This window comes from Rhineura floridana, chromosome 3 (genome assembly GCF_030035675.1).
Source record: "Rhineura floridana isolate rRhiFlo1 chromosome 3, rRhiFlo1.hap2, whole genome shotgun sequence".
NCBI lineage: Eukaryota > Metazoa > Chordata > Lepidosauria > Squamata > Rhineuridae > Rhineura > Rhineura floridana.
In genome coordinates, this window is record NC_084482.1 from 119937442 (window position 1) to 119955037 (window position 17596).

General features: G+C 40.3%; 1 protein-coding gene across 6 annotated transcripts in view; it reads right to left on the reverse strand.

Annotated features, from left to right (window-relative positions):
• Nucleotides 1–17596, reverse strand: part of EBF1 (EBF transcription factor 1) — a 502532-nt gene that overhangs the window by 449461 nt on the left and 35475 nt on the right. The window lies entirely within an intron of this gene.

The following is a 17596-nucleotide window of genomic DNA, read 5'->3' on the forward strand; positions in this document are numbered from 1 at the left end:
AGGAGCTCCACCCTCCCACCTAAGGATGGGCCCTTCTGGGCCACAGGAGCCCTCAGCCAGTGCCCGACCTGGCCCCCCGCTGGTGCTGGGCCTGCTTCAGGATAACACTGCATGCATCTGATGAAGTGAACTGTTGTTGTTATGTGCCTTCAAGTAGAGTATGATTTATGGTGACCCTGTGAATCAACGACCTCCAACAGCATCTATTGTGAACCACCCTGTTCAGATCTTGTAAGTTCAGATATGTGGCTTCCTTATGGAATCAATCCATCTCTTGTTTGGCCTTCGTCTTTTTCTACTTCCTTCTGTTTTTCCCAGCATTGTCTTTTCTAGTGAATCATGTCTTCTCATTATGTGTCCAAACTATGACAACCTCAGTTTCATCATTTTAGCTTCTAATGATAGTTCTGGTTTAATTTGTTGTAACACACAATTATTTGTCTTTTTCACAGTCTATGGTATGGCAAACCTCTCCTCCAACACCGCATTTCAAATGAGTTGATTTTTCTCTTATCCGCTTTTTTCACTGTCCAACTTTCACATCCATACATAGAGATCAGGAATACCATGGTCTGAATGTCCTGACTTTAGTGTTCAGTGATACATCTTTGCATTTGAGGACCTTTTCTAGCTCTCTCACAGCTGCCCTCCCAGTCCTAGCCTTCTTCTAATTTCTTGACTATTGTCTCCATTTTGGTTAATGACTATGCCAAGGTATTGATAATTCTTGACAAAAACTTATGCCATAACAAATGTGTTAGTCTTTATGGTCCCACAAGACTCTTGGTTGTTCTTGCTGCAAGAGATTAACACAGCTCACCTCTGGAGATTCCTCCTTATGCCATTCCGTAAATCCCATTCAATCAAAATAGAGCTGCCAACTTGCTTTCTGGCAGGGCTCACAAACCTTTAACAGGGTGCAACTGCATAACAAGATGCAATTGGCAAGTAAGACTTCTCTTATTGCTGAAAGTTTTACCTTATGTTTTCTGCCTGTCATAAAACTGTTAAAGGCACAAGAACACCATATAAAAAAATAGTTGGCAATCCCAGCTCAGGCCTAACAATTGGCTAGCGTGTGAAATGAAAATAGACAGCTATTTGTTTCTCTCTCTCCCCCTTCCTATACAAACACATGCATACACACAATAATGCTCCATTAATTGAGGAGCCACAGAACACACAGTCATTCATTCATTCCCTGCCATCAAACCCTAAGCAACTTCATTGATAAACAAGCAGAGTCTATGGAGTTGCTCTGAAGTTCTCAGTCTGGAGGGGTATATCGAAAGAGGGTGTCACAAACAGGGGTCAAAGATCATGACCTTATGCCGTTCAATTTGCTTCATCTGGGAGGAGGGATCCCACCTGGACAGGATAAGAATCAGTATGCTAGATGAAGAGGGGTTCAAAATCACCTTAAGAAGCCAACTGTAGGAATCTTGGGGACACCAAGTTTAAGAGATATTTCTATACTGGAAGCAAAAGTCGAATAGCTTAAGAATACATTTCTGAGATACTTCAATACATGCAAAAACCATATATTTTGCACTAAGCAAAACAGACAAGACCAAAAAAATCCAGATTCTCATTAAGGAAGGCCATATTAAGACTCTGAATGAAAACTGAAAATTTATTGATATAAAATCCTGTACCTAATATCACATTATTGCAAAGATGGAAGGAATATCTATTCTGAGCATGAACATTTATAAACATGTACCTGAATCCTAAGCATAATTCTTAAAGAACTGAAGACACCATGCTGATGGAAAATAAACCACAAAACAGCTACACTGAGAGAAATCCCTGTTCAACACTGAAATTTGCTAATCTACTTCTTAGAAAGACCTCTGCAGCGATTATAGAAAACATTTATTTCTTGCTCTTGTCATTCTTCCACCAAATTTGAGCTAGGTAAAATGTTCTTTAACATCCACTTAGAGAGACTTAACATCTGGGATGACAGCCAATAGATATGCTATTAGACAGATGCCAAAAAATCTAACTGAAAGGTTAATTTCATAGAGATCACAGGGAAAGATAGAACTTTGACTCAGGAGTTAGTCCTCTTTGAAACTGAAAGGCAATCCACTTTTGAATGCAGGTGGTTACTTTAAAATCATTAAGGTTTCTTAATATGATCTGATGCAAGCCAAAAAACAAATCCTGATATCATCATGATTTGACAGGCTTTGCAACCTTAATAACTAATTACAGTAGCGAATTTAGTCTGTACTAATGGGTTTTTTTTAGGGTTTTAATCAGTTTTTTGTAGTAACAGCTTCAAACAGTAAGGTTCCATGCTCTGAGCCCACTAGGAACATTATTAGGCAAAATCCAGTAGGTCTTGATTAAATTAAATGTTATAATGGCAGTATTTGGAATGAGAGAAGAAATCGCTAATATAAGGCCCTGTGTATAGTACAAGGTATTTTGTTTGGCAATGTACTTTTAAGACTGGTGGCATAAATCAGTGGTACCCAACCAATGGGCCTGGGACTCCTGGGGGGCTATCACAAGGGCTCCATGAAGCTTTGCAAGTAATGCTCTCACAGTCAGCACCATCCGTCTCATTAATTGACTCAGTGTAATACATACGCAAATGTACCTTCCGTGGACTGACTAAAATCCATATGTCTCGGACATACATACTACTCTTTTTCAAACTTATGTATTTGTTGTTGGGATGAATAAAAAATGAACTCATTTAAAAGTGTTACTGAGTTCACAATAGTTTTTTGTCATTATGTATTTTGTCAATTAACAGAGCCTAAAATTATAATAATTAGCAAGTGAAGGTACAAAACAAATGAGGTTAAATGGAAGCCCTCGTATTCGTAAAGGTTGGGAACCACTGACATAGACAACAGGTGTTAATCATATCAAATAATATCTTTATGTCTTTGATTTCAGGTTAATGCATATTTACTTAGAAGTAAATCCCCCTATGTTCAATGGGTCCTACTCCCTACTAAGTGTGTTTAGGATGGCAGACTAAAGGTCTTTGGAGCACAGGGTTGCTCCTTAGTCATGCTTAGCACAGACCCATTGAAATCAATAGGGCTAAAATTAGTCATAAGTCCCATAGATTTCAGTGGATCTACTGTAAGCATGGCAAAATCTGGATTCAACTCATTTTTTATGTAAAAAGATGGTTCATATTGTTCTGTTCTTTTTATCTGCTTCTTAGCCTTGGAACTCTTTGATGTATATTTTACCTTGTATACTTTTCATAAATATAAAAATAAACATGAGGATTTTATTCCTAATTTATCTCCAGTGTAGTCTAATGGATAGAGAATTAGACGCGGATCTGAGTTCGGGTCTCATTTCTCCAATTAATGAACTGTGGGCCTTGAACACTGTGTCTTTGCCTCAGTTCCTTGATCTGTAAAATGGGAATAATTGTGACAGTCTCGCAGGAATATTATGGACACAATAAAGACTACAAAACACTTTATATGTTTTGTCCCTTTTCAGTTTAGCCTCGTTTGGGATGGAGACTGCATTAGTAGTCCTGGTGTCAGGAGATAACAGGAAAAACTTTTGTGCTGATCTTGATAGACCTCTCACTGGCTTTTGATTCTGTGAATCAGACCATGTGGAACAACAGGCTAATAGGCTGGGCTTGCTGTCCAGTATTACCATTCCTTTTCATCCAGGCAGACAGAGGATAACCATTGGAGAAGTACGCTGAGCCCCATGGGAGTTGGTATGTGGTACTGATGCTTTCACCGATACCATTTAATATTTATATGAAGCCACCGAGAGATATTATCAGTAGTAAAGGGACATTATTATTCCAATTACAGCCAGCTCTATATTTTGTTAGGCTAGCATCCAGGAGCTACTGTTTCTGACCTTAATCATGCTTGGATGAACACTGGTCAAATGGATGACTGTAAGAACATAACTGATGGATCAGGCCAGTGGCCTATCTAGTCCAGCATCCTGTTCTCACAATGGCCAACCAGATGCCTCTGGGAAGACCACAAGCAGGACCTGAGTGCAACAGCACTCTCCCTACTTGTGATTTCCAGCAACTGGTATTCAGAAGCACACTGCTTCAACAGTAGAGGTAGAACACAGCTATTGTGGCCAGTAGTCACTGACAGCAATTGATGAGCAGACGAAGCGACTCCAGACCAATCTGAGATAGGATAGGTAGGATAATCTCAGGTCCTGGAGGGATTTAGAATCCTGACACTCAATATGGGGGTTCTTCCCTCACCAATGTTGGCTGTGTGTAATTTGTGTGTTTAATTTAGTTTAAAGCAACACCACAGCAGCAGAGTAACAGCAGATGTTGAAATGCGAGTGTGCCAGCGTGTGCGTGTGTTTGCCTAAGAAAGCAGGCTTTTACCCTGCATCAGGATCACTGAGACTGAAGACTTAGTAAAATAAGAAAAGCTACTTTATTTATAGAAATACATAGTAGATAGAAAAGCATACCTAGTTCTAACTAACTAAGTTGGAGGCGTAATGCCCAGGTGTGGGAGTTAGCCTCAAGGCTTGGAGAGAGCAGAGACAAAGGGATGTCTCCTCTCTCCCGGACAGTCGGAGAAGGAAGAAGTGGAAAGGGCGGAGGGCGGAAGGAGGAGGGGCAGGTAAGCTTCCCTAAAGATGTAACAGTCTAGCGACAGAAGGAAGTCAGTCAGAGCATCACAGGTAAAGGTAAACAAGCCTATCCATCTGGAGGACCCTAGCTCTATCTCCCTTCTGGAACACAAACAAAAGAACAAAACAGGAGTTGCTCTTGTCCCACTTCCAACAACCAAGGCAAGTGCACAGCTTAGGTGTTACCTTGGACCCTAACTCGCTTCTTGCTAAGCAAGTTGCTTGACAGATGCTCTTGGAGGTCATTGATTCATAGGGTCACCATAAGTTATAATCAACTTGAAGGCACATAACAAAAGCAAGTTGTTAGAAACGTTTTTTATTAGCTACATTTGCTGAATAGGCAGTGTCCTCTTGGAGAATCAGGATCTCACCATGGAGATCTATGCTTTTGTTACTTCCAGGCTTGGCTATTGCAATGTACTTCATCTGGGGTTGCCTTTGAAGATTGCTTGGGAGAGTGGTAAGTGGTAGAGGACATGCTTTGCATTCAGTTATGTCCCAAAATCATTCTCTAGCACCTTCAGATTAAAAATGTGTAGATAACAGGAAAGACCTCTATCCGAGACCTCAGAGAGCTGCTGACAATTGGAGCAGAAAATGGTATGATTCTATAAGCGCTTCATATGTCATATGGCAAAGCAACTTCCGTGAGTGCACAGGGCTACAGCACATCTCTTATTGAATATCAGGAAATAGCTTTTACTTCATGAGCTACCAGTTTACTTTTGTACCCAATTCAAAATAGTGGTTTTGATCTATAACATTTATCATAGCCTGCAATCAACATATCTAAGAGATCATCTCCACATATATCAGCACAGCTGGAAGTTTCCTTCTCTAGATACTGTCAATATGTGTATGCATGTGTGTGTGTGTGTTTTTAAAAAAACCTACCTCTATAATCGGGGCCTTAACCATTGTAGCCCCTGGTCAGAGAAATTATCTTCCTTTAGATGTGACAAAATCTTCCTCCTTGCTTTCATATAATGAGGAGTGTAAAACTTCATGTGGCCTTTGGGATATGTCACTAAATGGCTATTTTGTATTTTTAAGAGGTTTTGTTAATTATTTAATTCTATTTATTAATGATTTTCCCTTCATTGACTTTATATAATTGTTGCAAGCTACTTGAAACGTGTATTTTGGGAAAGCAGCATATATATAAATGGCTTAAATAAATAAACAGTCATATTTCAGAAAGTGTTTGCTGTTGAGTAGGAAAGGTATAATCTATTTAATGTTCTACGTATATTAGGGCATTCTAAACAATCTGTTCATTTACATGCTGGCTGAAAATGTCTTTTCGGAGTGACAACGGCAAATATAATCAGCCTGCATTTGTGTCAGCCAGACTCAGGGAAATGTGTCAAAGCTGACACAAGAGAAGAGAAAGCACTGGTCTTAGTTTCTTCTGTTGCCTGTTCTCCCCTTTACTTGTCTCAGGCTGCATTTTCTTCCAGCACTGGAAGAGTTAAATAAAACAATAAAAGAACAAGTGAGTGTACAGGATAGGATTTACTGGCATTTACTTTTAATCTATGGTCCTTTGCTCTGTGGCTTATCAGCCCTATGTCAGTCCTTTTTCCTCCTTTATATTTCATGAGCAGCCCCCCATGCTGCTACTGAGAGACAGAGCCCAAGTGTCTATAAGCTTTTTGTCAGGTAAAAAAAGAAGGAAAAGGCAAGGAACAAGAGGGAAAAAGCAAAGCTAAGAGGCATCTATTAGATGTCACTAGGCTTTTGTATTCATGTCAATGAATCAGGATTAGAGTATTTGAAATAATCTTATTGAGAGGAATCAAAAGCCTCGCAGAGCGGGTGGCTGCTCCATAGCATATGGCAGGGCAGAAGACAATATCTTATTAAAGACGTGTTAGCCAATACTATTCCTCTTATATATATTATTACAAAACTGTCGTGCCTCCAAAAGTTAGCTAAATGATATAGTTGGAGAATACCGTGCTGGAGAGGTTTGGTGGTGCTTTAATGCTATATGGATTGCCAGTGTCAGTTCAAGTCATAACACAGGTCTATTCTTTCCATCTCTCTCTCTCTCTCTCTCTCACACACACACACACACACACACACACTTCACCTTCAGTCCAAAAGTGTATTTAGGAAAAGTGCTTTCAAAACATGAAAACGCGGTATCATAACAATGCTCAACATTATAAACCTCCGGAATGATTTTGTTATTATTCTAATCTGGGGGATTTAAAAATATAAAATAAAACATGAAAGAACACACAAGAAGGGATATTTCCACTGTATCTTTAAAAAAGAAAAAAAACATTCTTGTCTGACTAGGGAGTTTTGCCAGATTAAGGCAATTAAAATTCTGTTATAATGAACCCTGTATATCTAAAACCTTTATTTGCACTGCAACAAAGGTTTGTAACTGGAGAAATAGCCTGCTCTAGATTTATCTTCATCTGCCTACACCTTTCCAGGAGCTAAGAACTGAAGACAAAAAAGTACTGTTCACAGCATTTCAACGGTTGCTGTGAAAGTCTATATCTGGGTCACTTTAATAATGTCCAAGATATAATTTCAAGGTAATGAAATAACACATTTTAACGACCTACTTTATACCAAGAGCAAATTAACAGCATCAAACATGTCACATACATTTGGAATATAGATTTTCATATCCTAAAGAAATGCCACAAAGAAGTGCTACAAATGATAGAAGACTTTGTTTAACAGGTGGAGAAAAAAATCTAAGATCTTCTCAATAATTTTGGAAGCAAACTCTTCATTCATACTGTAATATATCACAACTGCCCATGCACAGTTCCCAAAATGACAGACAACATTGTATGGCTTGCCTGTAATTTTCCAGAACTCTGACAATAAATAAGGTGGGTTGTTAAAAGAGAAAGATAAAATGTGGTGCACAGCATACTAGGCTATCACCACTGCCTACATACATGCTCCTTGTTTTCTGAAGCTGTATTAAATAGCTCTTAAAAAAAACAACCTGCCACATTCCATATGGGATCTATTGATCAGTGTATTTGGACTCATCTATATTAACAGTATGTAATAGGTTACTGCTTTACTGGATGATGTGAAAGTAATTTTGATGAATACTCCAGCAGTTATTCTATAGTGCATTTAATGGCCACCGAGCCATCAGCAAGCGGAACTGAGAGGTGGAATAATTGGTTTAGGTGGTTACAGTGCCATCATGTTGCACCTGTGCAACTTCACCATTGGTTGGTACAGGTCCTGGCGGCTTAGGCACAGTACTGCAGCATCTGCCTCATGTGGATCCTTTCCTGGTTGCCGCTTGATCTTGATGGTCCATAAGCTCATGGACCTCCCCCTCTCCTGCTGAAACTTGCAGCATAGGGCTTGATATCATCAGGACTTGATGTGACTGGCCTCTTGCAGAGTCTCACAGCCCTGCAAGGGGTGTACCTCAGAGACTCCTGACCTTACTGCTCTTCCTCCTTGCTGTTGCTGCATCTTCATCAGCCCCGTCTGATATGCAAGCTGTGACAAGAATGAGGAGATGGAGTAGCAACATAACAGTTGGTGGGGCAGGGTGGCAGCGCTCACCTGACCTCCATCACCTGTGTCACAGCTGTTTTCCAGGAGGTAGAGGGGGAGGCAGAGGTAGTGGTGAGGTTTGTGTGGTGCAAATGCATCCATAGAGCCAATCCAGTGTTCCTGCTGGTGAGTTTATTCTATACTGACTTCCTCACCCTCTACCTCCTGGTAAGCAGCAGTTGTGCAGGCAATGGGAGGTCAGATGGGTGCCACCATGCTGCCCCACTGGCCACTACTGAATGCCATCCTCTGCACTCCCTCTCTGGGTAATTATGCAGATGGGGCCAAGAGGGAGGAGGCAAATAATACGGCAGCAGTGAGAGTGGTGAGGAGCAGGAGGCCCACTTAGTGAGGGGAACTCACTGAAGGCACTTTGCCCAAGGGCTCCCCAAAACCTGGAGCTGGCACTGCAGTGGCCAGTGAGTTCCTCAGGGAGCTGCTGATGGAAACACAGCAACAGTTCTCAAAGAGGGAAGTAAAAGCGCCATATATCGACTCCTTCCCAGCTGAGGTTTTGCAAGGCAGTGTGTCAAGCCCTCCGCTAAGTTCCTCTCTAAACCCACACAGCCATTGCTGGTTCCGCTTCTACTAGAAGAGAGCATGCTGGAAAGACTATTTTCATTTAAAAAATCATTTACACATTTAAAGTTTGAGGAGAAAGCAGCACAGGTTTCACCGCACATGATTGATGAAAACACACACACCATGTGCGTGCACACACACACACACACACACACACACACACACACACGTATACATGGTGTGCACAACAGATACAAAGGTGCAATATAGGTCTAGTCCACCACAATTATACAAAGCAGGGAACTCCAATTGGCTGCCACTCCCTGGTGTGACAGATGCCTCTTGCTGCTGCTTCATGCCTGATGTCTGAAGAAGCTGAAATAAGAGAGAAGTTGAGGTTCCATACCTGACAATATAGTTCTACGATCAGGGTTGAAAAGGCATCTTGCTACATGTTGGCCGATCAATCCCGCCTTCCTTCAGTAAGAAAAGGCCATTCTACATCACTATGCCAGACAGGCAGATACCAAATTAATCAAAACTAGGGTATTGGAAACGCATGTATTTCCATTGCATGTGCACATTTCAAAGGAAAACAAAAGGATTCCAAAATCAGATTTGCTCCATGGGAATAATTCAGAGAGAAGATATTTCTGGAATTTCTGTAGTCTTCTCCCCCCACACACAATCCATAAAAAACAAGGGGGAACTTTTCTACACACCCCAAAACTCTTTTTAAATAATACATGAAATGGAATAAAAGAGTCTTACTTCTGTTGACCCAGGTAATCCTATGGGCCGCCTCTGTCCTCTTTGCCCCTGTGCACACTTTGAAGTAGCAGCCAGCATTAAGAAATCAATGGCTATGAATAGGACATTTCAAGTTTTATGAAGAGAAAGAAAATAAAAGCCCAGTCCTTTAAGGTACTGACCCCTGCAAGGTTGGCTGGTGAGGACTCTGTGCTTTCAGGGCTACCCTGCCAGGATCATGCCCTACTTTTTAGGCAAATATTTTAAGGACTTTCTTACACTGAAAAGAGTATGTTTCACAGTAAGTATTCTCAATAGAATTTGCCCCTGAAATAAAGGCAAAGCTTGTCGCCATGATCTTTCCAGGAATGAGAAAGCGACAGGAACCACACATTATAAACCTAAGGGCCAAACTACATGTGGCGACAACAGATCTCTTGTGCAGTTTGGCCCTTAGGTTTATAACGTGTGGTTTCTGTCTCCTTCCCATTCTGCTCCTCCTGGAAGATGGGTTGAAGGCAATAGTGGGAAAGCTTATATTTTACTTCACAGAAGATGGGGGGGGGGGAGAGAGAGGATGGGGGGTCCATTTAGCACAGGCATGGGGAACCTGTGGCCTTCCAAATGTTGCTGGACTCCAGCTCTCATCATCTTCCCTGACCTTTGGCCATGTGGGCTGGAGCAGATGGAGCCAGAGTCCAACATCATCTGGAGGGTCACTGGTTTCCCATTCCTGATTTAACAGAAGATGGGGTTTGCGGGTGAAATGCGTAGAACTTCTGCTTACCTCTCTGCAGCCCCTCTCTCCAAGACCTTTTCTTTCAACCAATCAGTGGAGGAGGAACGTGCCTCCATTTCCATAGCACCTTATTAATGACTCTAACCAGAGAGACAATATGCGCTAAAGTTACCATTTGCCATGGTGCAAGGAGGACTATGAAGAAAAGCTGGAAGACAGCCAGAGTGATGGTGTGGGTTAAACACTGGACTTGGGTGACTCAGGGAGACCTGAATTCAAATCCACACTCAGCCACAAAACTCATTCGATGACTAATCATTATTTCTTAGCATAGCCTACCTTACAGGGCCATTGTGTAATTAAAACAGAGGAAAATGTGTCCTTCCTTAAGGGCCTTGGAAGAGAAGGGAAGCATAAAATATTATTAATAAATAAAAATATTAATAAAGAAACATTACTAATAAATACATTTATTTATGCTACGCTGCAAACCTACACAACTTGTGAGTAGTACAAGCCCAATGCAGCTCATCAGCTACATACAATGGCTCATCAGGATCCAATAATTCTGCTTCTGCTGTCTGTTTGGACTCAGTGAAACGAGGGGATCTTAAGAACATGGCACGAGATAATTATGCTGCTGGTGGGCTATGCTTGACTTAGTGGGTCATAAATTGTAAAAACCTCTTAATTGTGTCAGCAAAACTTCACACACACACACACACACATATCATTTTGACAGAAAAGGCGAGATTGCACACAGATTCGTTACAGAAAATTGTATCCAGTGCTAGTACTGTGGACTGCCTTCAAGTCGATCCCGACTTATGGCTACCCTATGAATAGGGCTTTCATGGTAAGTGGTATTCAGAGGGGGTTTACCATTGCCTCTCTCTGAGGCTAGTCCTCCCCAGCTGGCTAGGGCCTGCTCAGCTTGCCACAGCTGCACAAGCCAGCCCCTTCCTTGTCTGCAACTGCCAGCTGGGGGGCAACTGGGCTCCTTGGGACTATGCAGCTTGCTCACGGCTGTAAACCTGTTGAAATGAATAGACGGGTCTTCTTAGATCCATTTATTTCAGTGGGTCAACTCTGAGTAGGACCAACACTGGATACAATCTATACATTCTGTTACACATTATGGTGCTTCCCACATTTAGGTTTGTGGGTAACTTGCATGATGAATCAGAGTACTGACTAATCACATCTAAAGAACATATTCAAGAGGGTGAGCATTATTCCAGTTGCAGCTGCTCCAGATGGATCAGCAGGATCAGCATGGGAGACAGATCTAGATTCACTCTTTAAATAGCTGTTTCCTTTTGTATGCACAAGATAGTGTATCCTTGACTTTTCCAGGTGAAGCTCAAACCTAATCCCAATAAAAAATATCAGGCACAATCTATCCAAAGTTAAGCGCTTTTGAGTCTCATTTAATTCAATGAGAGATTTAAGCACATACTTCATTCTCCCACTGAAATCAATGGGACGTGAAAGTGCTTAATTTCCCCCAGACAGTTATCTGAATAGTCACCATGATCCAGCAACTCAAGATGTAATGGTAATGCACACATGGTACTTATGTGCCTGCACATTGCCCCATTCACCAAGTAATACATGGGCAGAACTTACCGCTTTTGTAGTAAATGGGGCAGCCTTTGAAGGTGGGAGCATTTTAGCATGCCTCTGAACTTGCAAAAAATTGTTGAATTGGGAGTCTTTGGTTACAGTACACCTCATGCTGGTTAATTAACATGTCTAAAATCTTACATTGTGCTTTCTGTTCATCATTAGCTGACATACCAATGCTGTATCAAGCCTTCTGACTTGTGTCTTTATAAATCCTCCCATCACGACCAATCATACACCTTTCTTTGCTGTCACTGGTAGCATCCTGCTTATGACTATCATGTTTATACCAGCTGATGGCATGACTATAAGTGCATTAAGGTCTTTGACCCATATGCAAGATTTTGAACAGAAGACTGATTCATACGACCACTTCAGCATATGGCTGCCACAGAAAAGGCTTGTGCAGACTTACAGAGCAGGTTCAGGTTGCATCAGCTAGTCATGTGCAGGCTCTGCCAAAGGCTCACTTTGGCTTTTAGGATGCTGCTTCCAACCATCTTATATTTGGGTTAGCAGTTTATGAATGCAACTGGCTCAATATGGGCTGATAACATCTGGAAGTCATCATGGAAGAAGCTTTTCCTCTTGTGTGCTGTTTGTGTGAATCGGCCCTAAGATCCAAAATATTTCCAGACTCTGAACATTGCATCAGAAAGATAGACACAGGCAAAACTGGACTGCTTTGCTGAGGAAAGCAGAGTTCTAGAGGCAGTGGTCCTACAACAGCTCTCTCACAAAGGAGCAGCTGGCTGGCCACTCTCCCATACAGCAATCTGGGAAAATGTCCCAGCAACCAGTGTTATAGAGAGCAGATGTTTTCCACTGGAATCCAGTGTATACTGGGAAGATACAAACAACATCTGAAATTGCCTGGCTTAAAAGAGTTTGCTCGATCACATACCTAGAGTTACTATATTTAAAAATGGTCCTGTTCATTAAAAATGAATTGGGTAAAAGAGGGGGGGAAACCCATCCTAGTTTGGTTAATAAAAAACTAGCCTGGTGACAACCCTTCATAGGACAACTAACACCATCATTAAATACCAAAAGCAAGTTTCAATGCAACATTCAGTTTCTGTGTGATACCATTGTGTAAACTAGGCACCAGCATTATTTCTTTTATTCATTTAGGGAAATATCCTCAGGTTCTTGGGCACAGGTATACAGAAAATATCAACTATGGCTAGAGAAATTGATAGTAATTTATAAGAGAGTGGAAGACAATATATCAGAGGCACTACATCCCAGAGATGCTTGTTTTGTCCTACAATCATCTTTGCTCAAACAGGTTTTGCAGGTCTTTTAGAACCATCTTAAGAACCTGAAAAACCTTATTTGCCAGACGTAACAGTAGGACGAGTGTGTTCCTTACAAGCAATGATCCATTTGTTAAACTTCAACTTGTGGGGGGGGATTAACCTTCTTCCCAGGAATATCAGAAATAGACATTACTTGCCATGTTTATTTTGGCCAAGGGAACTGCTGTGCACTTGATTCATCCATGAAAGGACGCAGGGATAAAACCAGACAACAAGCAGAGAAATCTCAGTCGAATATCTAATTCAACAGTGGACAGTTTCACTGGGTTTTTTAAACAGTTTTTAAAAAAGTATGAAGCCATGCCAAGACACAGAATCATCTTTCACAAATCAAGAAATAACAGGACTCTTCCTTCCTGTTGGATTGCACCCTATGTGACTTTTTTCATTATCATCTTTTCAGATTCTTACAAAGCAAACCTAATTAGGAAGCTCTCTCATTAGTCTTCCAGAAAAATTAGCACAGCTTATGCTAATTACTCCTGTAAAATTTAATAAACTCATTGAAATGAGAATAGCCTAATGAGGTTTTATTCTTGAACTAGAATAACTATGGGAGAAAAAGGTTAGGACATGAGAAGATCCAGTGTGGCAATAAAAGTACAATTTATTCAATTCCTGCTCAGGAATTTTATTGCAAACCTTTTAAATTCAAATTTGAGTTACCGTTTGAATGTTAAATCTATGTACAATGTAATAACAGGAAGTGGTTCAATTTGTTGCTACAACTAGCCTGAACGTATACAGTGTCATTTGTAACAGAAACTGTTGCACACTGAATTATTTTGCATCATACTCGCTTCCTCCAAAGACGTGTCTCCTCCTCATCTTCATGAAATCCCAGGTGCTTTTAGGAGATGCACTGTTTATTTTCTCAAAGGCATCTTTCCCTAAAAAAAATAATTCTTTTAACATAGATTTTATATCTTATCTCATTTTGCTGCACTTTTTCTGTAAGAAGTAAACTGAGTCACAACAGGGACCAGTTGGGGAAAGCTGTTATTAGCACAGGTTGTGCCCAAGTAGCAAATAGCTTTTTAAAAAAATTCTTAAACATTAGGTCTTTCATTGTAGTAAGTGTGATTGTGTTGGGGACGATTTATACAGCTACTCTAAAATGTAATTGTGTGTGAGCATGTGCATGCCTACACACACAAACATACTGAGGTCATCATAACTCAATGGTAGAGCACATGCTCTGACACCTCTGGTGGGGCTGGGAAAGACCCTGTCTAAAAACCTGGAGAGCCACTGCCAATCATTGTAGATAGAGAAGGAGAAGAACTGGCCCCAACATTACTAAGCTAAGTGAACCAAATATCTGACTTGGTAAAAAACAACTTTTTTTGTTCTAGAATACAAACTGCCTATGGGAATCATAGACTGATACCCACTATAGACACAAGACAGATCACTAGAGTACAGAAAATTTCTTAAGGTCGCTTGGATTGCAATCAAAATGTGCTCCTCTAAATACAAAGTCATTTCCCAGATTATCCTTCAGCCTGTCTGCTGAGGTTGTTCCAAAACCCTGTGTTTATGATTATATAGCTCCAGCTCATACTGGCTATTATAAATGAATATAACAGATAATTGGCTGCAAAATAGCGCATTATATAACTCTGTAGTTACAAGTGTATTTCATATGTTATATATTCCCACTTTTTGTACACACATTTAAGGGGACTGTTAGCATTCACCAATGTAGCTCTGAATTTCTGGAGATTCACAACATTTGTCCAGGATTGTCAATATTCACATGTGAATGTTGTCGCTCAAACATATTCAAGCACACTATAATATCAGTGTGTGTGTGTGTGTGTGTGTGTGTGTGTGCACGTGCGCACATGTGCACATGTGCAAAAGAGGTGAAAATCCTCATAAGGAAACACATCTATGATTTAAAAGTGACCCTTGCCTACTTAAATGTAGCATTTAAGATGGCCATTCTATGTTAAACTTAATTCAGATCAAATACAAGACACAGCAGTCAGCTAGGCATAAGGGAAGATCTTTGTAAGCCCTCTCCCTCTCCCCAAACATGTCCTGTGAAAGATCACTTGCAAATAAAAAATAGCTAAATATGGTTTTGCATATCAATTGGCATAATAGCTTACAATTTTATGCATGCTGGAGTGACAGCAGAGTGCAACTCAACATATGTTCCAGCTCGTGACAGCTTTTTAATGTTAAAATAATTTGTAAAGTACTCTTTAAAACACAGGCTCCGCATAGATTGCTTGATGCTTTTCTAAGCTGAGAAGAAAAAAATGCACAGGGTAAATGTCACCCACAGCCACTAGCTGTACAAAGCGCATACTTTATTTTGCCTAAATTGTTTGAACTAGCCCTGGCCAAGAAAAAGGTTTTAAGTACCCTACTGGGACAGATGCAAAGCGGCAACAATAGAAGCCATACTAATGCAACCCAGGTAACCCAATCCTGTTTCAAAAACACAGGCAAGGCTAATTACAGCACAGCTGAGTCAAATTTCTTATGCCGCTGCAACCCACAGGAACAGGTCAAAATCAGATGTTATTCAAACCACAGTCATATCAACCTTCCATATCAAAGTCACAACTTAAAACCAAGAGAAGAATGTTAAAAGATTAACCAGTTCACACTCAATATGTGCAGTGAGGTAATATAACCTAGTCTCACAAACCAAATTCCAGCTTGAAATCTGCCTCAGTGCAAAGTTCTGAAATGCTAGTTACACTAGCTGAAGTATGACCAAAGTTGTCCATAAACTAGGAAGTGTGATCCAATCTCCTACAGAAGAACTTTTCTTGGGAAGAACAATATGCAGGAGAGGGTGGCCCAGATCAGAAATGAGATCTCAGCTTAATAAGCCAAGGTATGAACAGTTTTTGCTTATGTACAAAAAAATTTCACTCCTCTTCACGGTACAACCAACCAAAGCAGCAAGACTCTAATTAACCATAGTTTCCCATTTCTTCCATTCCAGGAAACTATCATTTACCTCCTTTGGAACGCAGCAGGATATTGGTTTGATACCGCGCCTTGCTAACCATCGTTTCCCAGTTTGGACAAAATAGGAAGTTATGGTTAATTAAAGGCTTTGTGGTTTCAGTCTTTCACTGTGAAGAGAGGAGTAAAGGTAAAATGATCATTCATATCTTAGCTTACTAAGATGAGATATGATTGTCCAAAATGCAGCTGATGTCCTTGGCTTTATTACGTAAATGAACTGCAGCCAACATATCTACATACAGGTAGTACCAGACACATTTTGCTGTTCAGTATCTTCAGAACCATGGGGGGGTTGGGAACATATAAATGTTGCTGCTTTGTGTGCAACTGGCAGTGCCATCTGTAATACCACATCAGACTGCAATACACTTTGAATATACAACAAACACACATTAATTAATGACTTTACTACTCTCCTATATTTACCTAATGCTCTTCTGCAATTCAAGTATGCAAAATCTCTCTCTCTCTCCATATATCTATTGCTACTTTAAACTAACTCGGGAATAATTTGCAAAGACATCTGCCCTAAGCTACTTAAAACTTAAGTTCTTGTTTCAAAAACCATACCAAAGATATACAACCACATAAATACAATGGTTTATTATCAATCTTGTTTTTCCAGTCACCACACAACAGAATTTCACTTTGCTCCAGCAGCGCACATGACACTTTTTTGAACAATCCAACAATGAGGATGAACTTAAAGTTATGAACATCAACTTAAGGCAATAAACAAGAGGGAGAGTTCAGTCCCACATTGATATAGCACTCCTTCTCTTAACTTATAATCGACAATATCAGCCTTGCATGGTCACTTAATTCTCACAACAGAATGCGACATCGTAACAGTTTATCATATGTTTCTATATGACGAGTTTCAATAATTAAAATGTAAAAATGACTATCTGGCTACAGCGTTGCCTAATTTGCAAGCTTGCCGAGTGCCAATCGCACAGAACAACTCCAGTGAATTTATTGTTCTTCAGTGATTTATTCGGTCATGTCAGATTAGTAATTTGGATCGGTTTAGAAACCATAATAATTAAGACAGGCAAAATGAATTAATCAACTGACAATACAATCAAAATTGCACTCAAACCAAAGAAAACAAGCTGGAAGCCAAAGGAGGGGTGACGAATCTTTAGTTTTGCAGATCTCTTAATGCATAAATAAAATAAAACAAACCTTGAAATTTAGATGGATTGCGTCCAAGGGAACTACTGTAGCTAAAAAGTGATAATGATTCAAACATTTTTCAAAGCAAAAAGTTAAATATTTATAAGCACCCAACCACATTTCATAAATCACCAACTGTTATTACTTTATATTCCCGAAGCTTCCCAGGCACAGCATGCGAATCGAGGCACAGAAAAGTTGCAGAGAAAAATGTCCCCCTTTAGGAGCATGAATCAGAGACTAGCACCAGAACGCTCCACAGAGCCTCTACTCACAGTTACATCCC